This window comes from Canis lupus, chromosome 4 (genome assembly GCF_011100685.1).
Source record: "Canis lupus familiaris isolate Mischka breed German Shepherd chromosome 4, alternate assembly UU_Cfam_GSD_1.0, whole genome shotgun sequence".
Lineage (NCBI taxonomy): Eukaryota > Metazoa > Chordata > Mammalia > Carnivora > Canidae > Canis > Canis lupus.
Window position 1 is genome coordinate 14,368,118 of NC_049225.1, and position 16,117 is coordinate 14,384,234.

Here is a 16,117-nt window from a genome sequence, read left to right on the forward strand (position 1 = left end):
AAGTATAGATGAAATTGTATAGGTCAGAAATTGATAATATGGAAACTATGAGATGCTACTTGGGAGTTTATCACATTCTCTCTCTTTTTACATATTTGAAATTGTTCATAATTAAAAGGGTTTTTTAATAAAAAAAATAAATCACAAAGAAGTAGAAACAATCCAGATGTCCCTCACCTACTTCATGAATGAATAATATGTAGTCTATCCACACAATGGAATACTATTTGGCCATATAAAAAAGAATGAAGTCCCAACATATGCTACAACATGGATGAACCTTGAAAGGATCATGCTACATGAAAGAATCCAGACACAAAGAACCACATGTTGTATGATTCTATACATATGAGATGTCCAGAATAGGCAAAAATCTCTGAAACAAAAATTAGATTAATAACTGCCTAAGGGTAAGGAGGATGTGGGGACTTGGGTGTGATGGCTAAGGAAAGTAGGGCTTTTGGGGGGATTAATGAAAATATTCTTAAATTGGTTGTAGTAGTGCATGCATGCACAACTCTATGGATTTAATAAAAGCCATTGAATTGAACACTTCATAAAGAAGACAAATGGGGAACAATTTAGAAAAAAATTAATATCAACTGTGTTTTTGACAGCATTAAAGAAGTACTATTAATTTTGTTAGAAGGGATAATGGCATGGTAGATATGTACGGACATTTCTTATTATTTTGTAATAGCATACCAAAGTATTTATGGATGTAACATTATGATGTTGCTTTAAAAATCACCTCAAAAATAGTTGAGGCCATGTGGCAAAATCTAAATAGATATTATATCAAAGAAATAGGTATATGGAATCCATTATATATTTCTTATGTATATTTAAAAGATTGCAGGATAAAAACTTAGAAAACAAAAAGAAATCAATGAGATGTGGGAAAGGAGACATTTTGTACCAGAATGGTTATTCTCATGTGAAGATTGCCATCTTCCACAGAATACTAGTTCTGTTAATAATTATTACTTAAATGTTAATAATGATTACTTAAAAAGGGGAAAACATGACCATATAAGTTTGAGAAGCACTATTTTAGAAGACTGTAAGACTTTTAGGCATCCTTACCATGTGAAAAAACAAGATGAGTCTTCAAGATTGAAGATATACTATGTTATCCCAAAAATTATTTTCCACATACATGCTGTTTACTAGATAATAAAAACAGCAAGGCAGGATCATTCTGTAACACAGACTAACATATTTCATAATGATGATGTGTCTTCCTGAAAGCCCAATCCCATACTGGTACCAGTCCTTCCATTTAGAGGCAAGGAACTAATAATTGACCAGTTCAATTTTTCTCAAATACCTCAAATTCCCATTTGTTTGAAAATGTGTCTATGGCCTAGAACAAGCCATTGTCCAGACCAATGGTACAAGGTCGGGATCATATATTGGATATTGCCAAGCTTTACCTCCATTGAATTCCTTAAGTTTTGTCTTGTTACTTACATGTGTTCAATGAGCTGATGTTTTGTGATGTTTTAGGAGTTCTTGGTTTTGGTTGGCCAAATCAGCCATGCTTCAAACTCCAATGTCCCAAGTTATTCCAGTCCTTCAGAGTATACCGTATACCCATGTCATTGATTCATGGAACAAACCTAATGTTGATAGCCCCCTAGAAATTCTATCATCAACTCATGGCAGAAAGTCTCCTGTCAATCAAGGGATGAGAATCTTGAGAGACTATTCTAAGAACTACAATTTTGCCTTCAGCTTCCTCCATCTTTTGGTGACCCCCTTAACATTCAAGCCTTTTTGAAGAAGAATCACAGAATCTGAATTGCAAATTAATGCTGCAGTTAACTCAGATGTAATAAAATACATCTAAAACACACTAAATCTTAAGTACATTAGCATTTGCTTCAAGGTGATTCCAAGAATGGATATCAACAATTCACCTTTCACATTAAAACTTAGCATCAACTAAACTGGCTAATCATGGAAAATAATTGTTGAGATCCTCTAGACACACTGTTGTGTTACAGTTTTGAAAGTAACAGGCCTAAAGTTAGACTGCACTTTAAGTTCAGCTTCACTGTGGATTAGCTGTCTAGAATATTTTAGCTAGTCTTTTTAATCTCCAATGATCCTCTGAAAAAGAGAATATAATAGTACCTAATTTTATGACTTTTATGAGGATTAAATGAAATGGTATGGATATTATAAAGTGCTTAAAGTAGTATTTGCATATGGTATATCTAAATGTCAGCTGTCATTATTGGTTTTTTAGATTTCCACATTCATTTTATTTTTCTCAAAAAATAGTAGTCTACAAAACATACTTGGGGATAATATTGATTTAAATAGAATCAACTTCTATCTCTCACATGTGGGTACTAAAAAGTTTATTACTGAAGATGATGAAAGAATGATTAAATTAGGGTCTTCTAAATCCATAGATGAAAGTTGGTAAATTTTTTGAGCTGGCGGCAGAAAAGAAGCCTCCCTTCATTTCATTGACGATCCATAGTGTATCCTGCTAAACAGAATTGGAGTATGTCTCTCTAAGTTTAGTATGTTACTGAAAAGAGCATCACAACCAAATTCCAAGCTACCTTGGCATCAGAATTTCTTTGAATCTGATTATTATCTTAAGCCACATTCCAATGAGTCTAAGGTGTCCTGTGGGGAAAATAATTACTCAATTGCTAGTAGTTGGCAGATATCCCACTTAAAAAAAAAACCACTTTAAACTTGCCTTTGCATTCCTCATTTCAATACCAGTTAAATCAAAAGTGGATTGTGATTAAAATGAAGGCATTTTTATGCACTAGCATTTACTATATACATTTTCTAAATTACATTCTTTTTGGTCTTAGGTTAAGGAAAGGTTCGGTTCTTTAAGTAAGGTTTTTCCTTTCCACGTGAAGTAAATTTTAAAGCTTTCTTTTCCTAGTGAGAAAAGTATAAAAGTTCTACATATGACCCTAAATGACATATGATCCAGCGATGACTTCATTTCTCTTCATTTACAGACTTTATATTCAAGAAACTACTTAAATGTAGAAGACTTATTACTTAAAAACTGACCTCTTTGTTTAAAATGTTCAAAAAAATACAAATTGAGAAAGTACAAGTTTGTTTCAAATTCACAGGCATCAACATAATGATTTGTTTTTAAAGTTAATTTTTTTCAAGAAAAGTCACAATATAACATCTTTAATTTTCAGTCATTCTTAGAGATTTCTAAATATCTTCCTGGGTTGAATTTAGAATATAGTACATAAGTGAAAGTATTGTTTTTTAAAAAAGTTCAAAATATTTTAGTGGTCAACTGTGTATTTAATCTCAGAGAGGCCTAGAGAAAATGAGATCCATGGTTTCTCCCTAGGTTTGCCCACATATTAGTTATATTAGTAGCATTGGTCACAGGGTCTCACAAGGATTCAGTTTCCTTATTTCTAACACAGGGAGATTGGACTAAATGACCTCTAAAGTTCCTTTCAGTGCTATGACCCTATGTTGGAACCAAATAGATTACGGGAAAATCTAAATCACTGTGAACTGAAAGAAATGTGAAGTAAGCTTTTGATAGTAAAATATTGTGAAATACCCAAACTTTATTGAATCAGAATTAGGTTATATTGCAAACGACATCTGGATGTTATTGTTAAGAACCAAGTGCAAAAGGGGAAATCCAAATTATGTTAATGTTACACTGGCTAACATCAGAACCTTGGGAAAAGGAACAATTTAAGAGAAACAAGACAGAAATGGCCCATAAGAAAAGTGTGGTTACTATAAACCAGAGTATATGCAAAGTAGGGGAAATGAAGAAACTCAAGTCAAAGAAACCGACAAAACTCTATCAATATAACCCTTTATAACAATGCTGGACTAATTGATTTTCTAATGTTGCATCTTAAATATAATACAAATCTCTATCTTGATGAAAGTCTACCTGATAGGCATTTCCCAGACAAGAGTTCTCTCTTACAAAATGTTAAATTAGATTTACAGCTGCATTTCTCAGTCTGTTAAACATTTTTATCTACCCTTTCCAGTAAAAACATTTTTAGTGGTTGTGGCTACTAAATGTTCCCAAATTAGCTGGGAACATTCTTGCTGGTGGGGCCTAAATTTTTGCTAAAATTTTCTTTGCTCTCATTTGACAATATTGAAAATCTCTCTTGGGCTATTTTCATACACACATCACTCAAAATTCCACCACAGCAGAATCTTATGAAGTATATACCAAGGCAAAACCTCAAGGTTATGTGAAAGCATAGTAATAATAAAAATAGTGATGGCTAGCGCTCCTATCACTTATTGAGAACTCAAAATATAATGCCGCCATAAGCCCACATACCAAGATGTACCAGGATGGGTGTTATCTCTGTATTCAAGTTGGAGAAATTAAATTGAAGCTCGAATAAGTTAAGTAACTTGGGTAATCAGGGACCTGGCAAGTAGCAGGGCTAGGATGTAAACCCAGGTCTACTAGTTTCTAGAGTCCACACTCATCCACTGTGCCATGCTAGAGTCAACAGAGGCAGGCAGGACATGAAGTCAATATGCATGCAAAATGAGTGTGTAGGCTCATGCTTGAACATAGGCACAAGCCTCTTACTCTGCAGTGAGAGTTCATTGCTTGAATCGACTTCTCATAGAAGTCCATGACACCTCTCCCCCAAAATTAATAACTCCAGCAAGTGAATCTAGCAGATCCTAGCTGAATATCTCACTTGAGGGGAAAAAAGGAGAGAGAGAACTAGATTAGAAGTTCCCTCCAATTACTTCATATATGTTCCCATCTGTACATTTCATATATGCAAAGTACTTTAACATTTACACGGCTTTTTTTTTTCATACTACCAGACCCTTGCTAGATTCTTTAGTCTTGCACAGAAGGAAGTAGAGACTCAGAGAGCTGGTGACTCATGGAAGAGCTCAGCACAAGTGAAGGCTGAACTCTCTTTCCAGTAAGATCCCTTCAGATCAAGCATGTCATCCCTGGCGATGTGCCATCAGACAAGGCATCCAGGCTCTCAGGGTTTCTGCCCTCTTATTTGAACTGGGTCTTTCAAATTCCCCTTACTTACATCCTAAAATTATTGGGGTCCATGCCACATGCTCTAGAAAATATCAGAGATCAAGAGAAGAATTTTTCCAACCCTTTCTGCTGTCCACCAGGGAAAGGAAGAACTTGAATTTCCATTAGAAAAATTACATTTTAATATGTGTGTATGTGTTTCTTTTTAATAAAAGTAATCTCTTTTTTGCTGTTTAAGAACCAGAGTAATTTTAAAATAATTTCAAAATACTGTCCGCATCCAAAAAAATACTATCTCTCTTCTCAGGCTTCTAAAGTATACAACTATTCAAGAAAACTCTTGTTGCAACAGCCGTCTACAAGACTAAATTGCAGATCCCTAATTTATGAATCTTTGTACTCTCATATTTTTCTGACCTTTTCCACAGTATTTGCTACCTATCTATGTCTTTTAAACCTTGTTCAATTTCCAAAAATAGTCAAATATTTCACTACAAGCTTAAACATGCCAAATATGCACAAATCTTATCAGTTGTTAGTCCAAAAGGAGGGAGCAGAAGGTAATGGGGAGCAATAGAGGGAAGCCTGGATGCATATTGTAGAATCAGGGAGCCTTACTAACTCTTGGAGAGTTGGTAGGGAGAGAATAAGAGAAAGAAAGAGGGACAGGAAGAGAAAGAGAGACAGAACACATTATTCTAGATAACCTAGAGTAGCCTGAGATCACAGCTACCAAGGAAGAAAAACAGGCAGACAATTCCTTCTGAAGCACCTTTTGCTTGGAGTTGTTCTGCCTCCTTTCCTCCATCTATCCTATGGTGCAGAGTGGTGACATTTGCCTTGAGGCAAATGTTCAGGTTTGTGGTTCTATGAAGGCTATGACCATCTGCCTACTTTTCTATTTGTTCTCTAGCCAATTTGTGCAATTAAATCCCTACAGCACTGCTTAGGTAATTTGAAAACCAAGGATCAAAGATACTGCCTCTTGTCCACTGCACATTGCAAAACATCAACCTCCTCCATAAGCTGCCATTCCAGGTTTCCATCTTAAGAAGACAGAGATCAGCTCCTGTGTGGCAAGCTCATGTCAGGGTTCCCCCCTGGTCAGCATAACAGAAACATGACATGGAACATCTTTTTGGCATATGACCTACCCATGACCATTAAACATCTTCACTGGGGGGATATTACTCTTAGATTCATGGCTTTTATGACTCTTGGGCATGCCCTTAATTGGTTTAATTGGCTCTCTTTAAATAAGTGAAAGGCAAAACAGACTAATTTAAATCCAAAAAAAATCCTAATTATTATTTATTAGTAACTAGACTTTATCTTTAAAGCTCTCACTTAAGGTGATACCTCTAATCTCCTTCAATCATGCCCCCTTCTATAGCCCACCACTCAAATATGTCATTCATTTTCCTATATAAACGTCCCTAGATCCTGTTTCCTGTTCCTGGGCTGTTTACAAAAACAGATAAAGGAAATGACTCCTCACATTGTTCTTTTACCCATCTGGCATAGATGTGTCTAAGAATGGAAGTCACAGGTCCCATGGACAGAGAATACAGGAAGGGAGAAAAATGACTTATGATGGTCAAAATGTGGGGTGGTGCAGGAAGATAAGAGAATAAAGTAATCTCTTGCATGAGCCTTGTTCTCAAGGATGATCAAAAACAACCAGCTAATCTTTCCTTCTGCTTGAGTGAAAGACTTGTACTGACATGTGGGAGGAGGCCATTCCTCCTGTAAACGTTCTTGAAATCAAATCAGTCGAAACAAATGTTTATTGAATATTTACTATGTACAAGATTCTATGGATAATTTCACCTTCTGTACTTGAATTAGGTCAGTTTTGGCTATATTTGGTTTACTTTTGCCTTTCTTCCTCTCCGTCTTGATGTTCTAACCTAGAATCTTGCTCAGCGTCTATTTTCCCATTTAATTCTAAGATAACATGTTAACAATTTGCTGTTATTCATCAAGACTTCTTTTCTCACCCATATGTACATTAGGTAGTTATTTACCAAGCTACACACTATGGTTCCTGGCACATCCCTTTTACCAGAAAGCTGATTAAATATGTAAGTCAAGAGTTTTGTGCAAGCCCTCAAAGGACATGTGATTCATTGCCCAAAATATTTTTCTCAAGAATGGCCATAATTCTACAACTTCAAAAATTATAAACTTCTTAATGGTATGACTGTGTTTTGAATTTCACTTCTGCTCTTCATAAGCAGAGGGATATAAGTAAACTAGAAACCCAAAAGATATGTAATAAACAGACTTTATTCATTCTTCTTCAAGACATTATTCTTTCTCAAGAACTGAGTTCATTTTCCCCCTTTCTAAGCTGGTACATAAAAGTGATTTCAATTCAGCCTCATGGCTGGTATTATCTGAGATTTGCCCAAAAAGAGCAGCCTAGCTTCACAAGAGAAAGGGTAAATCTCACTGTGTGTATTATCCACATATATTATATATTACATAAAAATATACATATATAATAAACAAGGAAACAATTGAGAATAAATAAATAACAGCTTTGTGTTGGGATTAGTGAAAAAAAGCACATTAATATGGCAGGCAGTAGAGCTATAAGACAGAAAATGAAAAGAATCAGTGATAGACAAAACCCACACAGAGTATATTCACTACCTCCCTATGAGTTTAATATGAGCAGAGACTCAGGCCCAGAGTTAAATGAGATAATACATGTAAAGTGTTTGGAACAGCACCTAGCACATAGTAAGTGTTTGGTAGAGCTTTCTTATTACTATCGGTTTTGGTGTGCTTACTATGTGCTTGGCACTATGAGGTGTTGGGGATACAATGAAGAACAAAGCCCACTGGGAAGCAGTACTCACAAAGCTCATAGTATAATGAGAAAAATAAACAGGAAACAAATATACAAGTTTTCCTTCCTTCCCAAAAGTAGAACATCCTCTGAAAACTTTCTTAGCCAAAATGGTGTAAAGCAAAGAAGGAATTACCATTAATTTATGTGAAAAAAATGCTAAGCATTCTGAGACCCCAAAAATAACCTCTCTTGGGCTTTTCAGATGCCTCAGGACACATTTTGTTAACAGATACATGAAATAAATCAAGGTAGAGCACAGATGCTCACAGATAGTTGAAAGCTATGGTGGTTGGATGCTGAGATCCTGAGTGTAGTTCCCTGAGAAGGATCTTGGTGGAGCCACCCTTGCTGCTCGGAGCATGAAGCCTATAGAAGGACTTGCTGCAAAATAAACACCAAATGCTATTTTTACTTTTTTCCTTTTTTCATAAAAGTGAAAATCCTCAGGGTGTCTTGGTGACTCAGTCAGTTAAACATCCAACTCTTAATTTTGGCTCAGATCATGAGATGGGGCTGCGTGGGGCTCCACACTGGCCATGGAGCCTGCTTGAGATACTCTCTTTCCCTCTCCCTTTGCCCCTTCTCACCATCATCCCCTCAATCAAATAAATAAATAAAGTAAGTAAGTAAGTGAAAATGCTCTTCAGATTTCTTTTAGTTAGTGAGAATATGTGCTAATGTAGATTTTTTTTGGTAAAAGTGAAATGGCATAACATGAACTTTAGGAAAGGTTGGGGTGGAGGGATTTCTGTATATATAAATGAAAATTTTCAAATTCTGACAGGTCATATAATGGAAACAGAATACTGAGAGAAAAAAATAATGCGTGGGTGAGAGGCAAAGGAAAGTCTGAAGAGGAGACATTTACATTGGTTTGGGGACCTCAGCTGGGAAAATGTCTTCTACTCATGATCACTTTGTGGTCCTTCTCCAAAGAAAAGAAAAATCTGTCTTCTCTACTTTAATTGTACCATCAAAGTTACCCACGAGCTCTATTCCCCTTAGTTACATTTCTGTGTAAAGCAAGCTTAGTTCTCAGCCATCCCTGTATTTTTTTTCTAACTAGTGATTAAGTGCTATGGCTTTTGGCATCAGACAAATCTGGGTTAAAATCCCACTTATGAGCTGTGTGCCTCTAGCCATTTTCTTCATCTGTAAAAATGTGAAAAGTAAAAGCGCCTCCTTCAGAGAGATGGAGTGAGATAAATAAAATACTTTATGTAATGCCATTATCACAGTTCCTGACACAGGGTAAGTGCTCAATAAAGAGAGACTATAATAAGAATTCAAAATTTTAGATTATTCATAACATTTTAGTGGGTTTGTTATTGAACAACCAAGGTCCCATTCACCCTCGGCATTATTCCTGATTATATCTATTTCACCTGCATCAATCCAACCTCCTCCAAAAAAAAAAAGAGCTCAGAACTCTTATAAGTAAATATTCTTCAATTTGCTTAGTTATGAACTTAATTTGTGGACACCTCAAGGAGCTATGTAAATCTCGTCTGTTTTTTTTTTTTTATGTGGATGTCAGTCTCCCCAATATCACCAAGTAGTTGCTGGTCACTAGAACAATCCATGCTGTTTTTCACAGAAATGCTAACGTTTCCCAAAGCAAAGCCTGTAAAAAAGCAGGGAAAAGGGATCAATCTCTCTGCCAACTACTTTCCAGCTTCTTCCAGTTTTGTTAGAATGACAACTAACGTACTCCTTCTTTTACATTTTTTTCTTAAAAAACATGGATAAGCATTTGCATTTTAAAAAGTGGCAATTATCACTGTGAGGCATGTGGATTCAAAGCCAACATCCACTCTTGCCATATTTCACAGAGTGCCTGAAGGCCTTCGGTCCCCTTTTACAGTGCATATAGATTTACCCTCAGACAGTCCTAGAGTGTTCTACAATGACTGTGACAAATTAACTTTTTTACAAATTGTCAAAAATATTGTCCAGTGCTATGATCCCAAAAGATCTAAGTGATACCTTTACCAACAAGAGTTCTTCAGCTCTCTGAACTTATCAGGGTTTTTTAGTTCTACTTTCTTATTCAATCTTCCCAGTTCTGTGGAGAATGGCAGCTGTTATAGTCCCAATTTACACATGGAAAGAAACCAAAATCTAGAGCATTTAGAGAATTTCCAAAAGCCACTATCAATAATATTTATTATTTACAAGTCACTCATTAACAGGCCATCTGAAAGAGCTTAGCCTGGAAATGTCTCCTCATTTTGATGAAATAGTAAGGAAATGTTTTCAATCAATGTTCAGTTGGGATATGCGCTCACAAAGAAAAAAAAACGACAACACTTACAGTATGTACAACAGTGTAGTCCTCAGAACTGTTGATTTTGTCTGGTCTGGACAACCCACTGGATTAATGTATGGAGATAAAGAAACCTAGAACACAGGTGTAATACTCTCCCACATGAGGTATATTCCCAAATGCAAGATCTGTCTCCATTCTAGAAAGTCCCACCCCTTGAGCCTAGCTGACTGTTTCATAAATCCATGTTTCTCATCACAGGAGCAGCTAGGTGAGACATTGTGACCACTTCAAAGCAGAATCACCACTTCATGACATCGCTAAACACATGCCCTTTTGCCTCTTGGCCATTAGAAGGGACAGAAATTTTCAAATCTACCAGAAGAGACTATACGATCTTTAATCACAGAAGCCTTCCTTTAAAAATAGAAACTTGTAGTTCTTTTCCATCACCATGAATGGGGGATGTTTAAAAAATGCTATAGAACAACAAATCACAGCCTGCCATCTATTTTTGTAAATAAAGTTTTATCAGAACATGGTCATTCCATTGATTTACGGTTTTCTATGACTCTCCTGCTGCAGTGAAAGACCGTATGGCCACAAAGCCTAAAACATTTACTACCTGGCCTTTTATTTAAAAAGTTTGCTGATCCCTGCTATACAATGTGGTCCCAAAGTTTGAGGCAGAATGAAATCCTGCTTTAAAAATCACAGGATCCAAAGTCAGTATTCTGTTTAAAGCCTGGTTCTGCTGTGGAGTAAGTGAAACCTTATGTAAGGTAACCAACTTCTCTGGGCCTCAGTGTCCTCATCTGTAAAACAGGAAGATTAATAGCATCTACCTAAGAGAAGTGCAGAAAAGATTAATTGAGATAATACATCTAAAGGGTTTCAAATATTGCTTGGCATAAAACATCTTTATTAGTATCACGTTGGCAACAGCTGTATAAACTGAACAGAAAAGCTTCAGCTGAGTTGTAAATGGCACTTAAACATGCTTGTAAGAATTTCCAAGATTCATCGCTGTGTTATACAAAGGGGATTCTCAGCTTATTTCCAGTGACAAGCAATAGGCTGACATAAATGACAGCTTAGGAACACAGCCATTTTATATCCTTCCCTCACTCTATCCCCAAACCATTGCTTTTGATTTCAATAGCTTATGTCTACATATGTCATACATTAGTCTGTACTCAGACATTCAGACTTCAAATTATTTGATCTTCAAACTTGTCATTCTTCATGTATTTTGTCTTCATCTCATCTCCCCTGGCTTTTTTTTTATGCATAACACTCATTCCTTAATACTGATTTTACAACACCCACAAATTCTATAGGTTATGGGGGATGTCAGGGAGGAGAACCCCCACACTTCTACTTAAGCCAATGAGACTCACAAGACAGTATGCCAAAATCCCTAGAAAGATTATTTAAAATACAGGTCTCACCCCCACAGACTCTTATGTTACAGGGCTGGGATAATTCTAGAAAAATGCTTTAGTAGAACACAACACAGCTGATTCTTAACACTGGATCATACTCTGAAAAGCACTCACCTACTCCTCCCCTTTCTTCTACTTATCAGGGGAGTGGCTCTTTGAAGTCAGTACATGCATCACCATGTCCCATGTTTTCTCTCTGAAAACCTGGCTTGTATATATTGAGGGCTGGCAAGGTGGGAGTGAGGTTAGTATTTTTATGGGCCTACATTGGTCCCAACTGTATAGCATGAATGAACTTCCTGAAAACAGAATTTTGTGTCTGTATGTAAGGACAGTATAGATTTTCTGAGATGCATAATGATGCATACCACATGGCAGAGGGTAAAATTAAGCTCATAAGACTTTTCAGCTCTATTTGATACTTTGGAACATGAGGGTCCTTATAGATTAATTTAAACTATCTGGTTGAACTATCTGCTGTGGTAATAACATTCAATTTTTTTTTCTACTTTGCCAGTTTTTATTCGCAACTCCAAGTTTTGGGAAAACCATCTCAAGGTAAAGGCTGGTTTTTAAAATCATTCTGCTCCTACTACCCATTCCCCCACCCACAACAATGGAATGACTTATTAGTAATATGCTGAGGGCGTACAGCTCCACCAGGATTTACTTCCTGTTTCTACTTGGACTGGTTTAGTATTAGTTTCCAATGTTCTGAAATTGCACGTCAGAATTTATTTGAAAACATAATAATTTGGAAATGGATATCTTGCTAATTGGAGCATCTGTCTCTAGCTACAGCTCTTTTCTTCTTTTTTGTAACATCTTGATTTATAACGATCATCTCACCTTTGCAGATATCGTAGTATTTAGGAATAATGCTCAACCCTGTTCTGTCTCTGGAATAACATAAAGTCATCCTGGGTTATGCTATTATTCTACTACCTACGAATTATCTCTGTGCTTCGTTCCCTATCGGTTTGGTTTTTTGCCAAAGTGGTGATTTATGTTTGCTTGCTTCTAGACTATATAATTGCAATGCTTTCATATACAGACTAACTGATTAGACTCTGCACAGAAAGAAGGGAATACAGTTCACTTAATCAAGTGTGTTACACACAATTCCCCATTTCCTTAGGCTTTCTCACGTTTCCCTTTGCTGAGGTGGGATACAGAAGCCATACCACTAAAGTCAAGACCCTGACAATTTCCAAAAGTGTCTGTGAAACTTATAGAACTTAGGCTTCTAGAATTAAAAGTACCATTTACATCAGCAAAAGAGCTGCTATTTTGATCATGGGAAGTTTCCTCCAAATAGGTGTATAAACCAGAGCTGATTTTGCTTTTGCTCTTAGTTTTCTTTCAGACCTCATTGAGTTTCAACATGATGTATACAAACAACCTTATCCTTCTGGAGTCAGGCCCTTTGGATTGCCCTGCTTGAAGGAATGATGGTCCTGGAGAAGAGTTTCTCACACGGTTTAACATTTCTCCCCATGCAGCTGACCTTAATCCCTGGCCAATAACCAGCATCCCTTTGGGCACCTTTTATTTTTAATTTTTATTTAAAGATTTTATTTATTTATTCATGAGAGAGAATGAGACAGAGAAGCACAGACACAGGCAGAGGGAGAAGCAGGCTCCATGCAGGGAGCCTGACATGGGACTCGATCCTGGGTCTCCAGGATCACGCCCTGGGCCGAAGGCGGCAAACCGCTGAGCCACCCAGACGTCCCTTTGGGCACCTTTAATAATTGGGGGGCTTCAGTATTTTATTTTATTTTTAAAATTATTTTTAAAAGATTATTTATTTACCTTTTTTTTTTTTTTTTATTTCACAGAGAATGAATGAGAGAGAGCGCACAAGCAAGCTCCCTGCTGAGCAGAGAGCCTGACATGGACTGGGATCCCAGGACCTGAGCCAAAGGCAGCCTCTTAACTAACGGGGCCACCCAGGCACCCCAGGGGTTCACTATTTTAAACAGCTGGTAACACTGCTGTATATTTCTACTTGCTGGTTCCTTCTTCCTTTTCAATAGGATCCCAAGCCTCCTCTGGGGTAATCACTTTGTAGCCTTGTTTTGTTTTTTTCTCTTGTCTGTAGCACTTGCCATGGACTGGCTGTTTGTGTTCCCCAGATTCATATGTTGAAACTCTTATCCCCCATGTGATGGTGTTTGGAGATGGGGCCTTTGTGAGGTAACTAGGTCATGAAGAGGCAACCCTTTAGATAGCATTAGTGCCTTTATGAGAAGACACAGGAGAGAGCTTGCTTCCTTTCTCTCTACCAAATGAGGGTACAGGATGGACTTTTATAAACCAGAAAGAGGGGCTTCACCAAGAACCTACCATGCTGGCACTGTGGTCTCTAAATTCCAGCCCCCAGAGCTGTGAGAAAGAACTTCTTGTTTAAACAACCCAGTTGTTCCTATTTTTAGGATAGCACCCTCAAACGGACAAACCAGCACTCATGAAGTGTATTCCACATGGAGACCATTCAGATAAAAAGAGAGTTATCAAATTTGTCTTAAGCCCTTTCACGAACTAAACATATCCAATTTCTTTTAGCTATCCCTCACCTCCCTGTTTTTTTAAATATTTCACCTTTCTGTTCAGGTTTGTAGCAAGTATTTCTCTTTGCCAGTTTCTCTCCTTGACCAGCCAAGGTGATCCTGCTAATATTACTTAACCACTTCCTAACTTGTGCTACAATAGACGTGTATAGGCTATGCCTTCCTACCCAAAAACTCTAAATTCTAAGACATTCACAGAAGAAACCCAATGCAGAAAAAAAGACTCCTCAAAAACAAAGCACTCTGCACAACTCTATGGGAGATAATAAATTAAATTAAATATTACATATATATCTCCGCAATGACTAATGGATCAAGTTTCCTATTTACTTCCTGAAAGAATGGGCATGGTTATTATTTTTTAAAGTTTGAAAGGACAGAATCCAAATGATAATAATAATAATAATTCTGGAGTGAAAGTATTACAGATACCTTTTGTTGCTTTTGCTTATTTGATACTTCTAATTTTTTTCTACAAGGAGCCAGTATTGTTTATGGAACTCTTTTTAAGACAGCCAGCCTTGTTTATGTAGCTCTGTTTTAGACTCAATACTCTGAAACAATTTGTCAATTAATTATATGGCGTAGATGACTTCCAAATGTTTAAACTCTGGACACTAAAAAAACGTGGAAATTGTATTTTAACATCTTTCAGTATAAAACAATTATAGTTTTATAATTGAGACAAAATCATGAGAAATTATCCATGACCCTAAAGTACAGGCAAGGATTCTGAACAAAGAATTCATTGGAAACATTCAAGCAAAAGCACTGCCTCTGGGTACATTGTTTTAAACTCATTTCTTTTGGAACCTTACTGTGGAAGATATGCATACAGTGATGTTAGCCCACGGTAACACGCAACAGAACATGTATTATTAAACTCGGAATACTTATATGCATCCTTAGACAAAGATACCCAAAGTAGCTGCCTGAATTGAGACATCTGGAGAATGGAGGCATTATGTGTTGACCTAGGATAATTTGCTATGATGCTGGTGATTTTCTATTCATTTTCTTCAGTAATTTTCAAAAGACTATTGTATTTAAAAACCAAATTGCTGGCACGATGCAATTTGAAAAAAAAAATGCATCCAGTACACAAATTACTGGAGAAAAATGCTGTCTATGGTTTCCAAGCAAGTTAGATCCACAGAAAATGTCATGTCAACATCCTGCAGGGTCATCCTTTATGCATTTGGGGATGAATTGATTACCTCACTACCCAGACTGTCCCGGCATTATGAAGCAAAAACTGCCTGTGTGATGGAAGCTTATGCAAACATGGATTTCTTGTGGTTAACTTCCAAACGTCTCCAGATTATTCTTGTGCACTCTTGGAGCTTATCTCTTCAGCCAGCAGCAGACAAGTAAGTTCATACACGGTGCGTGTGTGTCCGTTTCTGTTGACACAATGCACAGGCTACCAGTTGCTATTAATTCCAGGAGAGTAAGGGCAGGGCAGAGGGCAGGCAAAGCGGAATCCCAACAAAACAGAAAAAAAGAATATGCGCTGTCGGATCTCTTTTTGTCGAACAGTTCAGTTGGGCACCACTGATCTTTTAAAGTCTGTGTTTGTACTACCTTCAATTACTTGCTGAAAGCAGCACAGATTGGCTCGTACATGTCATTGTTTGGATAGCATAGAAACATGAATTAAATCTGTCAGTCTTTTGATCTGCATGCCAAGTCAACAGTGTAGTCATTGTAAGGACTTATCCAAACCCCCAACTCCCCCCCAAAAAAACCCACTTTGTATTCGGCCATGAAGAAGACAGGGAACAGTTTTTGCCCATTTGCCTATTTTTATCACTCTTCCTGTAATACTCCTTTTAAAAATGACATATTTTTTTTTTGTCAGTAGGAAAAAAACTCTTGTCAGATGCAGTTCTTAATTATAGATTTTGAGATCTGTGAAGGCTTGTGTTGCCTCCTTCCATTCAGGACATAACCACA

At 36.9% G+C, this 16,117-nt stretch overlaps 1 long non-coding RNA gene across 1 annotated transcript in view; it reads left to right on the forward strand.

Moving 5' to 3' along the window:
- LOC111095457 overlaps nucleotides 1-15,573 on the forward strand; it is a 113,633-nt gene extending 98,060 nt beyond the window's left edge. Inside the window, exons 3-4 of the long non-coding RNA XR_005357866.1 lie at nucleotides 12,106-12,146; nucleotides 13,430-15,573. This is a non-coding gene — a long non-coding RNA (uncharacterized LOC111095457). The remainder of the gene's footprint in view (nucleotides 1-12,105; nucleotides 12,147-13,429) is intronic.
- The last annotated feature ends 544 nt before the right edge of the window (nucleotides 15,574-16,117 follow it).